Source organism: Mus pahari, chromosome 22 (assembly GCF_900095145.1).
Source record: "Mus pahari chromosome 22, PAHARI_EIJ_v1.1, whole genome shotgun sequence".
NCBI classification, from domain to species: Eukaryota; Metazoa; Chordata; class Mammalia; order Rodentia; family Muridae; genus Mus; species Mus pahari.
In genome coordinates this window covers 25,533,486-25,547,026 of record NC_034611.1, presented here as the reverse complement: position 1 = coordinate 25,547,026, position 13,541 = coordinate 25,533,486, and the positions used below count along the sequence as shown (strand labels likewise).

Genomic DNA, 13,541 nt, shown 5'->3' with positions numbered 1-13,541 from the left:
CTTGGTCATGATGTTTGTGCAGAAATAAAAACCCTGACTAAGACATGTTGCAATCACACTTTAGCTTGATTTTTCAAGAAATAAAAGATAGAAAACACTAAAACCACCTTCCTTTTTTAATTCAACCCCCAGTTGTGTGGGATCCAGATGACAACTCTGATTCTCTTAACTACTATTCAGGTTGTCATGCAAGCAAGCAATAAGCTTCTAAGGAAATAAGACAGAAGGTATGGAGGCCTTGTACTCACAGATAAGCACCAAGAGAAACAGGAATGCTAATCATGCTGGGTTGTCTCCATAATGAATGAGATAAAATCACATACCTGCATTCCATCCAGAAAGCTGAGAGTGGATTTTGTTAATGACCTTGTTACCTTTTTAATGCTATCTTGGGGGGTGGGGGGGGGGCAGACCTCACCCAATATTTGCTTTAAAGGTAGGTATCACCCAAGTTCTACAGAATGTTTATCCCAGAAACATTTATCCTTATCTCTAAGGTAATAGAACCCATCCTTAAGGGAGATGTATCATGTCCTTTATAGCTTATTCACCTCAATTCTATCTTGGTCAGAGTTTTCACTAAACTCTGGGCCTTTTAACATTAGAACCCACCCTTGTGGTAAAAGGAAATTTGTAAAGAAGTTACTAGGTAGGCAAATGTTAAGCTTTATTGTGAACCTACAACTTGACTGCTGCCTTGAAACCTCTTCCCAAATTTAAAACCTGTTTTTTAAATATACTGACAATGGGTCACCTCACAATAGACTCCCTCAAAGTCTGATCCAAGTTCGTATTGCCAATCTTCATCCAAGCGTTTATTCTCATCTCTTCAAGTGAGTTGGTTACCAGTCTGACGCCTTCAGGGAATCCTCAGTGGTAACTTCCACCTTGTTAGAAGCATTGTTCTTCTTGGGGATGAGACCATACTTAGAGATACCATTTTAAAACTACATCATAGAGTATGTTAATTCTTACTAAATGAGCAAAAGGTTATCTATAACTGATGAAGAGAATGTACATGGTTGCTTTAAAATATGAGTAATATACCTGGATGAAGGTCTAAGTGTGTCCCCTACTAATGCTATCCTCTTTATTCAATATTTATTGTATATTCACTCTGACAAGCACAATGATGAGTGAAGAGCGTGATCATGAATGCTTTCCTCAAGTGGCTAGCTGCAGACATGGTCAATAATTACCTCAGAAAGCATTTATACATCTTTTCCAAAAAAAGAAAATTAAGTAATAAAAGTCCCTTAGACTCCATACAAAAAAACCACAGCCAAAGAAATTTTAGCATGCATAACCTTCAAAGCACATAAAGTCAAGTGTTTATCATGAGGATCAATAAGTCCCCAACAAAATAACCTTGCAGCCTTGAATTTGGGAATGATTGTGTAAACTTCTTCAACATTCTGCAAGTGGATAATTTGAAAAATGTAGCTGGGCATGGTGATGCATTCCTTTAATCCCAGAACTTGGGAGGCAGAGGCAGGTGGATTTCTGAGTTCGAGGCCAGCCTGGTCTACAGAGTAAGTTCCAGGACAGTCAAGGCTATACAGAGAAACCCTGTCAAAAAAAAAAAAAAAAAAAAAAGAAAAATGTAAAAATTAATTTTTGATATGATTTTCTAAATAATGGGAATATAAATCAATTGAAGCAGCAGGAATAGCTTCAAAAATGAAATGTTTCACTTAAAAATAATTGTTCTTACATATGTTCCCCAAAGATATTTTTCCCTGAAGGAGTATGAACTCTGCGATAGTAATATCAGATGTCACTAAAATTTCTTCACAGAGGAACACTTGAGTGATTTCTATCCCTTCTCCTCAGGTCCCAAGAAGAAACTATCACAAGATTCCACCAATGAGCACTCTGGAGAACCAATTGCTTTATTGTGATTATTTCTGATAGAATAGAGGTGAGGGCTCCTTGCAGGGTAGTAGCCACTCTAAGTCTGCAAAAATTGAGAAGTCGAAGCCATCAGGGAAGAGAGCTTCCTGCAGTCATTACGTAGATGAGGACTCCACTCGTTTTTCTCCAGACTATATATACTCTAGCCTCTTTCCCGGCACATTAAGAGTTTTTAGGTATCATAAAGATATTCAGGAGAGAATATTATATCCTACCTGCCCTTATATTCAGGGGTATAAGCCAAACTGGATGATCTTTAGTAAGGTAAGCATAGCAGAATTCCCAATATGTTAATTGCTTAGCTTTAGCCACAGCCATTGACTCATGGCATCTGCAGAGGAAGACTTCTTTTCTTTCAGTGCTAACAGGACCATGGTCATCTTAATCAATACTGTGATTTTGATGATACCATTTTCTTTCTAAGTTAACCAGATAAGTAACAAAGAAAAGAAAAGAAAAGAAAAGAAAAGAAAAGAAAAGAAAGAAAAGAAAGAAAAGAAAAGAAAAGAAAAGAAAAGAAAAGAAAAGAAAAGAAAAGAAAAGAAAAGAAAAGAAAAGAAAAAAGAAAAGCACACAGGAATGTCTGACCACTGTTATGGGAATGGTTGCTCTACTTTCAAGAGTACAATGAGACACTGTGTACATGTGTGGGAATTACCATACAGAGATACTGAGAATAACATTTATATTTTTTTTTTCACCACTCAACCCTGTGAGAGTACATATTGACATTGGTCCTGATGGCAGAGTAACTGGTGAAGCAGATGTTGAGTTTACAATCCATGAAGATGCTGTTGCATCTATGTCAAAAGATAAAACAAACATGCAACACAGATATGTAGAACTCTTCTTGAATTCTACAGCTGGAGCATGTGGTGGTGCTTATGGTAGCCAAAAGGTGAGAGACATAGGCTTGTCAATCCAGTCCAGTTACTGTGACCCAGCCAGCCATTCAGCAGCTCTGTGGTAGTTGGCTACAGTGGCCAGAGCAGCATGAGCAGATATGACCAAGTTTTTCAGGAAAACTCTGGTGATTTTCCATCAAACATTGCATAGGTAGCCAAGGAGCAGTGAGCAGCAGCTACTACAGTAATGGAAGCTGAGCATTGATGAGGGTGAGTGGAATGGGAGGGTTGTCTAACATGTCTAGTATAAGTAGTGGATGGGGAATGTAATTGATTTTGATCACTGACTCTTGGTCAAAAAGAAATGATTTAAAACCCTTCAGTTTTACAGTTTTTGAAATCCAGCATTGTGGTTTTATGCCTGCTCTTTTAATTGAACATTGGCATTGATCAAAGAAATTTCATTGTTGAACATAACATTCACCTAGGATGATAAGGCAAAGATGAGTGAACTGTAACTGTTAAACTTAATTCCCAGCTTTTCTCTAGGTACTGTGGGATGTACATAAGCAGTAAGTGTATGTAGACTAAACCAGTTAAATGTTGCCCTTATGTAAACATACCTACATACATACATACAGACTCACACACACACACACACACACACACACACATATATATATATATATATATATATATATATATATATATATATACATTGAACACTGTTGATACATGTTGAAAAGACATGCTTTTTGTAAAACTAAAGGAGCTTCGTCTATAATTAAAAGTGAAGCATTTGACAAGTTTGTTAATTCTAAATTCATGTGATAACCTGTAAGGCACGAGAGATTAAAGCTCTTTTTTCTTTAAGTTAAGGGAGAAGTTTTGAGATGCAATACCATTACTTTTTAGGATTTTTGGTCTTGGTGTTTGTATGAAATTTTGAGAATTTGGTTTAAGTCTCTCAGGGTATTGTGATTTAGTTTCAGGTATATTGAGCTAAATGATCCTTGTAAAAAAGATGAACCTTGTCTTCCTTTTAAAAGCTAAACAAAAGCAAAAATAAAAACAAAGAAAACAAACAAACAAATGCACAAATAGTATATGCTTGAAAAATAATCCATACATACAGATAACATTATATATCTTGATTTCTATGGATTTTAAATCCCTTTAATTATGTACAGCATATTTAAAGTAAGCATGCATTTTATAAATATCAAATTTGAAGTATTGTAATAATTTTAGTACAAAGTTAAAATTAGTGAATTTTCTGAAGAATAATGTGCTAATAATGATACGAAAAAATTCTGTATTTGCATTTTCAATTGCATGCCTAACAGTATTCCAATTCAAAATCTGTTGGGAACAAAATAAGATAAAAGGGGGGCCCAGGGAGGAGTGGGAAAGTAAAAAGATGCCCAACGCCCTGCCAGAGTTTCTCTATTCTCTGGTCAGTCAGGTGTGGGGAGACCGCCAGGTGCTTTCCACTTGGCCCCGGGTGGGCATTGCCTCTGACCCATGCAGTGGAGGGGGTGGGGGTGGTGAAGGGGCAGCCCCAACAGGGAACCCCCTGGAGCTACCTTGGTATCACTCCAGAGTTGTAGGATAGGGAAGAAGTTCCCTACAATGAGCAGAGAGCGCAGTGGACCTTGATGGAGCAGAGCAGAGACTCTATGGTTTAAGAGCTTTATTATAGAAATGCAGGGGAAAGAGAGAAGGGAGAGAGAGAGAGAGAGAGAGAGAGAGAGAGAGAGAGAGAGAGAGAGACACAGACACAGACACAGACACAGACACAGAGAGACAGAGAGAGACAGAGACACAGAGAGACAGAGAGAGAGACAGAGAGAGAGAGACAGAGGGGGGAGGGAGGGAGGGAGGGAGGGAAGAGAAGACAAAGAGAAAGGAGAGAGGAGAGAAGACAAAGAGAAAAGGGAAAAGAAGAGAAAAGAGAGAGAAGTGAGAGGACAAAGGAGTGAGAAGGTAAGAGAATAAGAGTAAGAGAGCTTGGTGGGGCTGAACACCCCCTTTTATGGTCTTCACTGTTGCTAGGTAACTGGGGAGGAGTTTAGACTGAGGGTCAGAAGCTTGGGCCATTGCTTACGTGACCACTGACCATGCTTCTCTTGTGGGAGCTGTTGGAGATGGTAACTTAGGCAGGGGCTGGAGTTCCAGGAGCATGAGGGAATGCCTACTGTGTCATGAGGGTGAATTATGACCATCAGGGTTCAGACCTCAGCTCGACTGAAGACCAGCCTGCAATTCCCCACAAAAATCTATTTTTAATTCATTTGTTTTCTGTATACATTAAAAAAACAATCATCATACATCAATAGATTAGGGTCTTGATCAACCTACATCAGAGAAGGTTCTTCTTGTAGTAATATGGGAAGAGATCTACAACTGGACAATGCAGAGAGTAAAGACAATGCAGAGACTTTGGAGCACACAGCTCTAAATCGTTTAACTCCAAGGGAAAAGGGTCTTCCAGACACTTCAGGACTGATGCACATATAAACTCGGAATGATTATGAGCCTGCAGAGATTCTAGCCAGATAGGATCCCAGTACTGAAAGGGCAAAGACCTCTAAATAAAGAACTATCTGAAAATACTTCCTGGCAATGTGAAAATGGTTTTTTTCCAGTGGTGTATCAACAAGGTATATAAAACAAAACTCAGGGAAGGCCACATTCACAATGATAGCAAACAAAAATGAACATAATGAAAATTTGTGGACTTTTGGATTCATTTTTTTTTATGATTTTTTTGTCTTATTGATCATTTTTGCTTGTTTTAATTTTTGTTTTGTGGAACTTTGGCTGGTTTGTATTTTGTAAGTTTTGTTTTTATTTCTTTGTGTTTTGTTATGGTTTTTGTTCTTGTTTGTGTTAGCTTGGGTTCTTTTGAAACAGAAAAGGAAAGAAGAATATAAAGTGGGAATGTAGTAAGTTTGGTAAGAATCATGGAGGAGTCAGGAGATGGGAAAAACAGGATCAAAATATAAAAGAATATATAAATTAAAATATTATATATTGTTTTAATTTAATGTAATTCTTGATTTTTGCTTTTCTTGTTCATATCAGCTATATGAGAACATTCCATGTTGCTAAGATTTCACACATGCTCAAGTCAACACATTCCTGCAAGATTTCAATCAATGCAAGTTCTCTTAGCACTATGTGACATTTTCAGTTACATTATCCCTTGCCAATACTTTAGAAAATATGATTCATTTAGGAAAATTTGGTAGCTGTATAATGAATGATATCTAATAGTAGCCTAATTTATATGTTCCTCCCTAATGATTTGGTACAGATTTTAACCATTTGGATATTCTTTTTGAGCCCATTTCTGCTCAAGAAATTAGTACAATTTTATGTAAAGTTCCTATTTCCATCAATGTTTCTATAGAGAGTAGTTTAATAAATGCATATGCATACTAATGTATCCATGTCTATTTAATACACAGTTTCACAGGATATATATTTCCCTTTTTATTATATATTTAAGATTTTTATTTTATTTTTTCTACTTGGCAGCAGAAATAATATCTCTTTACAAAATGTCAAATGTCTCAATACATATAAATATTTTATGATTTCTAACAAAGGTAAATAAATCTATCTTTTCAGGCTCTGTCTCATATTTTCATGGTACATTACTTTATTAAGATTAAAGAGAATGATCACATCAAGTATTGAGGGGAAAGAATACATTTCAAACCAAAGTAATAGCAATAAAAATGGAAAATAAATAAAATCACTTTTTACAACTTTTAAAAGTTAAATATATATTTATCATACAACCCACTACAACTAGATGCTCCAGAAAAATTAAACCTATATTTTTGAACTACAGAAAAAAAGTGATAGAATTATAGCAAAACAAGCATTGAAAAATTCTTTGCATAATGACTATAATATTAGGTACTATTTCATTTTTTGTAGATGAGATTCAAATTAAAATAGCAACTAATGGTACAAAATCAGTAACTTCTTTTCTAAGTCATGAATTTTAATTAAAACTGTGCTAACTCCAAATGATCATATTCCCTATTTTTAACAATAAACTCACATTCTTTATTGAATTAAATTTATATTTTAATAAATTTTGTCACTTTTATAAATTTGAGCATACTTTAAACTCATTCTGTCCCTATGTGATTTTTTTTTTAATTTTTTTACTTTAACCTTCTGTTAGGTTTCAGTTCATTTGCAGCTATTTGGTATATTGTGAAGCATAGTATTTATGAGGCTGAATCCTGTTTATAAGAATTTAAAATTGATCATGCCACTTCAGTCTCAATTTTTTCAGATACCAGGTAAGAATAAACTGTAGATCTATTTTAGGATTTCAAAGGCGTTATATGACTTTCTTATATAAACATCATGTGTTCAATACTAGAAAGAATATGTGTACCTAACTTTTAAAGTTTCATCTTTTTTTTTCTTCAGAATTATCACAGAATTTCTGCACTTTATGTTTCTCATTGTCATTCAGTAATTTTATATTACTTTCTGATAAAATAATCTGGAAATTTGATGAGCAAATTATTTGATACACTGATGGTAATTATATAAAGTAATTATAGTGACATTTTTGAAACATGGTTATAAAATATTTTCATCATACACATTCTATTAGCTTCTTATATCACCTTAGAGATTCACTTACTGTTTGCTACATTTTTTATAATCTCTTATTTCATTTCTATTTTTTTTTCTAAATTCTTCATATAACTGAGAATATTCAGTACATATCTTCCCAGGTACAGTTTATTTTTCTTAACATGTTGATCTTTAATTAAATCATCCAATTTTATGAAAATAATTCCTTTTTCATGGTGAATAAAAATAACTGGACTGTGTAGCTATTCCCTCCTGGAAGGATGGGACAAGCTCATAAATTTCAAGAAGTAAATAAAACTGAATAGGATCAGGAAGCTCCTGAAATCTATGAGGTCCCATGCCACATCTTCAAGGTTAAATGAATAGTAACAAATATGAGGGACAGGCAAGTTTCCTTTGGAAAATGAACATACATTGCTCAGGAAGCTTCAGAAAGGCAAGATCTTAAGGAGTTGCCATACATGAAGGGACATTCAGTCATTTAGCTGCCCTTCAGGCACTTATGTTTTTGTTACTAACTCCAGTAATCTTACTGGTTCACTAAGAAGGACTTGAAGAGAAATGTTTTTTTGTTTTCGTTTTTCATTTTGTTTTGGTCTCTCATTGGTACCTTATCTGTGATCTGTGGTGAAATATATATATATATATATATATATATATATATATATATATATATTCATGTTCTTTTGAAAAACAACACACTATACTTTATATATTTTATTATAAACCAAGTCCTCCTTAGCTATTAATCTACTGATGGGCATCTAAGATACATACTTAATTTGGTAATTGTGTCTGGTGCTACACTAAGCATGGCTATGTGTCTTTGAGCATTTGTGGTATATACCCAGGGGTAGTATAGCTGGAATATCTGGTAGTTCGATTTTTAATAGTTTGTGAAATTTCATAGTCACTATTAAAAACCTACATTTCTCACTAAAGATCTTTGAAGTGTCTTTATCTCCATATACTTGAATGGGAAGTTGTTTTTGTTTCTTTGTTTATTCATTGATAATAGCCATACTAATGGGGATAAAATATTTCTCAAATCATATATTATTTGTCTTTCCCTGAAGACTAAAGGTATGGAACATGTTTTTATATAGTGACAGACAACTTAGGTTTCTTCTTTTGAGAGCCATGTTCAGTTCATTGTCCATTTATTAATTTAGTTATTTGTATGAGTGTCGTTTGGGTGTTTTAGTTTTAACTATAGTCTGAATGCTAATCCTTTGTTGGATGAGTGGCTTGAAACATTTTATCCCATTTTGCAGTTTGTCTCTTACATCAACTAATTACTTTCCTGGCTGTGAAGAACCTTTCTAATATCATGCCATTTTATTTGTCAACACTTGGAATTGTTTCTTATGATATTGATGGATGGCTCATAAAGTTCATGTCTATGTTTGTATCTAGAATTGTTTCTTTTATGTTTCTCTAGTAGTCTCAGTTTTGAATCTCATTAAGGTCATAGGCATATATTGATTTTGCAAGGCTCTGATTTTAGTTCTATGAAGGCATATGTATATATTGATTAATGCATCTTGTTAATGAGTTTTCCCCTATATTGTGTGTTTGTATAATTTCAAAATTTGTGGCTATTTTAATTTACTTCTGCCTTTTATTCTATTGAATAATGTGTCTATGCATGATAGTTTATTATTCCTTCTATTAGTTCTTACATAATTCTATACAATGCACTTAACCACATTCACTACCTCTCCCAATTCTTCATGAATATACTTCTCCCTTACTCACCCACTGAATTTGTTTTCAGTGGATGTTCTCTTTCTCTCTCTCTCTCTCTCTCTCTCTCTCTCTCTCTCTCTCTCTCTCTCTCTCTCTCTCTCTCTCTCTCTCTCTCTCTCTCTCTCTCTCTTTCTCTCTTCCAGTCCCAATATCTGCTACTCTTATTGTCTATCATTTGTGGCTTTCCATTAGAGTATAGTCAACCTTCAAAAGGTCATACACTTAAAAGAACTGATTCATCCTCTAGGAGCAGCTATCAACTGACTCTAGCTCTTCAGCTATGGGTGGAATCTCATACCAAATTCTCATCTCCACGAAGAGAAGACAGTCTGTCTTAAACTTATACAGACCTTGTAAAATTATCACAACTATGGTGAGTTCATATGTGTAGTTACCCTGTTGTGTCAATAAAACAGTTTCCTTTTAGTCATCCATTGCCTCATGCTTTCACACTGCTTTTATACTCGCTTTCAAAATAAGACCTGAACTTTTGGAGAGGGGAGATTAAAACAGAAGTCCCATTGAGTACTAAGCACTCCATAATCTTTTAGTCTTTACACCTTGACTACTTCTGTGTTTCTGCTTTAATTGCAATTTATTTTTAAAGAAGCTTCTTTCATAGAGGCTGAGAGAGTCCTTAATCTATGAATATAAAAAGAGGTCATAAAGTCATTTAAATAATACTATGTTCATTTAGCAGAATATGTAGAGCAGGTTCTTCCCTGGGGCCTTTGACCTATGTAACCATAGTTTCTTAGCATCAGTAACAGTGCCAGGATTAGGTTTCATCTTTAATCTACAATTTTGTTGTATACTTTAAACTCAGATGTTATATTATTTCCATTGTTGATCGTATAATAAAATTACTTTGGCTATTCACAGTGTTTTATGATTTTATATGAATGATAACATCTCATTTTATAATTAAGAATATCATTGATATTTTGATAATTTGTGTGTTGAATTCTTACGTTGCTGACAATTATATGGAGATTTTAATACTATTGCTTCTGTACTTCAGGAATATGAGAATTTTTACCTCTACTATATTCCTTAATTCCTTTCTTTGGAGATTTTTAGATTTTCTTACAGAAGTGTTTAGCCTTTCTGTAGGTGATTATTTGCCCTCATTTCCCCCATTATTCCTTTCTCAATTAGTTTTTTATTGACTAATTTGAAGCTATTGGGTTTTCATTGATAATATGCTATAAAGATATATAAAAATTAATATTTTAGACAGCTGTTACATATAATATTCATAGTTGCTATTCTTAGTTCTTATATTCATTTAGCAGGGTGATTAGATTTCCAAAATTCTATGTAAGTACTATACTCATCTGACATTTGGTTCCTGAAGTCGACTCAGGATCAAAGAAAAAAATGTGTACTTTGCAATCAGAGATTTTGAGATTTATCAGATACTTGAGTATAGCAGGTGTATGACAGTAACTATACCATGGCATGGAATAGAATGAGTATGACTATAAATTATCTCTTATTGTCTTCAATATTCCTAAGAGAACATTTAATATTTGAAGCAATCAATGCATCACAATTGTAAAATAAGACTTAATTCTTTATATCCAGATATGGAGAATTATTTGTAGAACTCTTAGTCAATAAAACAACAACAAACCTTCCTGTGCTTCCCACAATGAACCACCCAATCCATTCCTGTCACCTTTGCTTCTAAGAGGATATTCCCCCCCCCCCTACATATCCCCACTGCTTCTTTACCACTCTAGCATCCCCCTTCTCTGTGGTATCAAGCTTCCATAGTACCAAGCACCTCCCCTTTCACTGATGCCAGATGAGGCAGCCCTTTGCGACATATGTAACGGGAGCCATGAACTGGCCCATGTATACTCTTTGGTTGGTGGTTTAATCCCTGGGAGATATGAGGGGTCAGGTTCGTTGATATTGTTGTTCTCCCTATGGGGTTGCAATTCCCTTCTGCTCCTACAGCCCTTTCCCTAACTCTTCCATTGTGGTCTCCGAGCTCACCCCAACGGTTGGCCATGAGTATCTGCATCTGTCTTAGGTGCTAGATGGAGGGAATGTTACTGGAGAGCCTTTCCTTAGCCTCTTTCCCACTTTTGTCCCTGCATTTCCTTTAGACAGGGACAATTCTGGGTTAAATTTTTTTAGATGGGTGGATGGCCACATTCCTCTACTGGGGAGGTGATCTCTTTAGGTTCTATCTCCCTGCTGTTGGGTAACTCAGCTGTAATCGCCCTTTCTGTTAAGTTGCTAGAGTAGGTCTCTACAATTTCGTTATACAGGTACTCGGTACTATGGAATTTCCTCTTAACACTGCTTTCATTGTGTTCCACAAGTTTGGGTATGCTATACCTTCATTTTCATTAATTTTTAGAAAGTCTTTACTGTCTTTCTTTATGTCTTCCCTGACCAAGTTATCACTGAGTAGAGTGCTACTCAGTTTCCATGAGTATGTGAGCTTTCTGTTGTTTTCGTTGATATTGAAGGCCAGCCTTACTCCCTCGTGATCTGATAGAATGCATGGGATTATTTTAATCTTCTTGTATTTGTTAAGGCTCGTTTTGTATCTTATTATATGGTCAGTTTTGGAGAAGGTACAGTGAGGTGCTGAGAAGAAGGTATATTCTGTTTTAGGGTGAAATGTTTTGTAGATATCTGTTAAATCCATTTGGTTCATTACTTCTGTTAGTTTCACTGTGTCTCCAATGATTTTCTGTTTTCATGCCCTATCCATTGGTGAAAGTTGGGTGTTGAAGTCTCCCACTGTTCTTCTGTGAGGATCAATGTGTTTTCAGCTTTAGTAACTTTTCTTTTACAAAGGTGGGTGCCCTGGCATTTGGGGTTTAAATGTTCAGGATTAAGAGTTCATCTTTGTGGATTTTTCCTTTGATGAATATGAAGTGTCTTTCCCCATCTCTTTGGATAGCTTTTGGTTAAAAGCCTCTTTTATTGGATATTTGAATGGTTACTCCAGCATTTTGTGCTTCTCATGGTTCCACTGGTGAGAGGAGGAGGATGCCAGGAGCTGGGCATCTTGGGAACAGGGGACATGGTGTGCCAAGGCCGCTTCTGCCTCCACCACCATCACCTCTCCCTCCTAGTGCTTGAGGAATGAGAGAGGAGGACAAGTGGGACTGGGGCATGAGCTGAGGGAGGGTTGGTGACCAGACAACAGTAGGTGGATATCTCTAAACTGAACTTTTACAGTATCATCCAATGTCTGCTGAAAGTGAGAGGGCTCAAGTCAGACAGGAATGGTCAGCTTCAGGAGAACAAAATTCAAGTACTCTGTCTAAACTCTTTGAAGATCTTCCTCAGTCAGCCTATCCTTTTAAAACATGAAGCACTACTCAAGATATGTGGTGACATTCACACGCAGTACTGATTTGCTCTATCTGTTTGGATATGGTGGCTTCCCTCCAGAAAGCAACTATTTGTTTCTCAGGGACTATGTGGACAGGGGCAAACAGACACTAGAGATGATCTGTCTCTTGCTGGCCTACAAAATCAAGTATCTGAAGAAATTTTTCTTATCAGAGGGAACTATGAGTGCACCAGCATCAATAGAATCTACGGATTTTATGATGAATGTAAAAGAAGATACAACATTAAGCTGTGAATATGTGAACAGTTCACAGACTGTTTTAACTGGTACCCCATAGCAGCCATTGTAGATGAGAAGATATTCTGCTGTCATAGGGGATTCTCACCAGCTCTCCAATCTATGGAGCAGATTCAGCAAATTATATGAGACCAACTGATATAGCAGATCAAGGTCTTCTTTGTGATTATTTTGTGGTCTGACCCTGATAAAGATGTTTTAGACTGGGCTAAAAATGACAGTCCTTCCCATTTGGTGAAGAATTAGTTCCAAAATTTCTCTATAAGCATGATTTGGATCTTATATGTAGAGCCCATCAGGTGGTTGAAGATGGGTATGAGTTTTTTGTAAAGAGGCAGTTAGTCACTCAGTTTTCTGCACCCAACTACTGTGGTGAGTTTGACAATGCAGGCACCATGATGAGTGTGGATGAAAACCTCATGTGTTTCTTCCAGATTTGAAAGCCTGCAGACGAAAGAAGCCCAATATTATGAAACCTGTCACACCACCACAGGGCATGATCACAAAGCAAGCAAAGAAATAGATGCCACTTGACATTACCTATTTGGGACATTACCTATTTGGGACTACATAACCTTCCTTTTTAAACTGTGATATGTGCTTGTCAGCTTACCACGGTAGACCTGTCAGGACCTTCTCCATTTTTATTACTGCTGACACTTGCTGGTTATAGAAGCAAATGAAAGGCATGCCATTCTCAAGAAAGCATTTTGTCGTTATTGTTGTTTGTTTGTTTGTTTTTAACCTCTGTTCCCTTTGCAGACAACTCTGATGATGAT

General features: G+C 35.8%; 2 pseudogenes; both read left to right on the top strand.

Annotated features, from left to right (window-relative positions):
* The first annotated feature begins 1,151 nt into the window (after nucleotides 1-1,151).
* Nucleotides 1,152-2,970, top strand: LOC115062420 (annotated as a pseudogene).
* Nucleotides 2,971-3,023: 53 nt separating this feature from the next.
* On the top strand, nucleotides 3,024-13,285 carry LOC110338593 (annotated as a pseudogene).
* The last annotated feature ends 256 nt before the right edge of the window (nucleotides 13,286-13,541 follow it).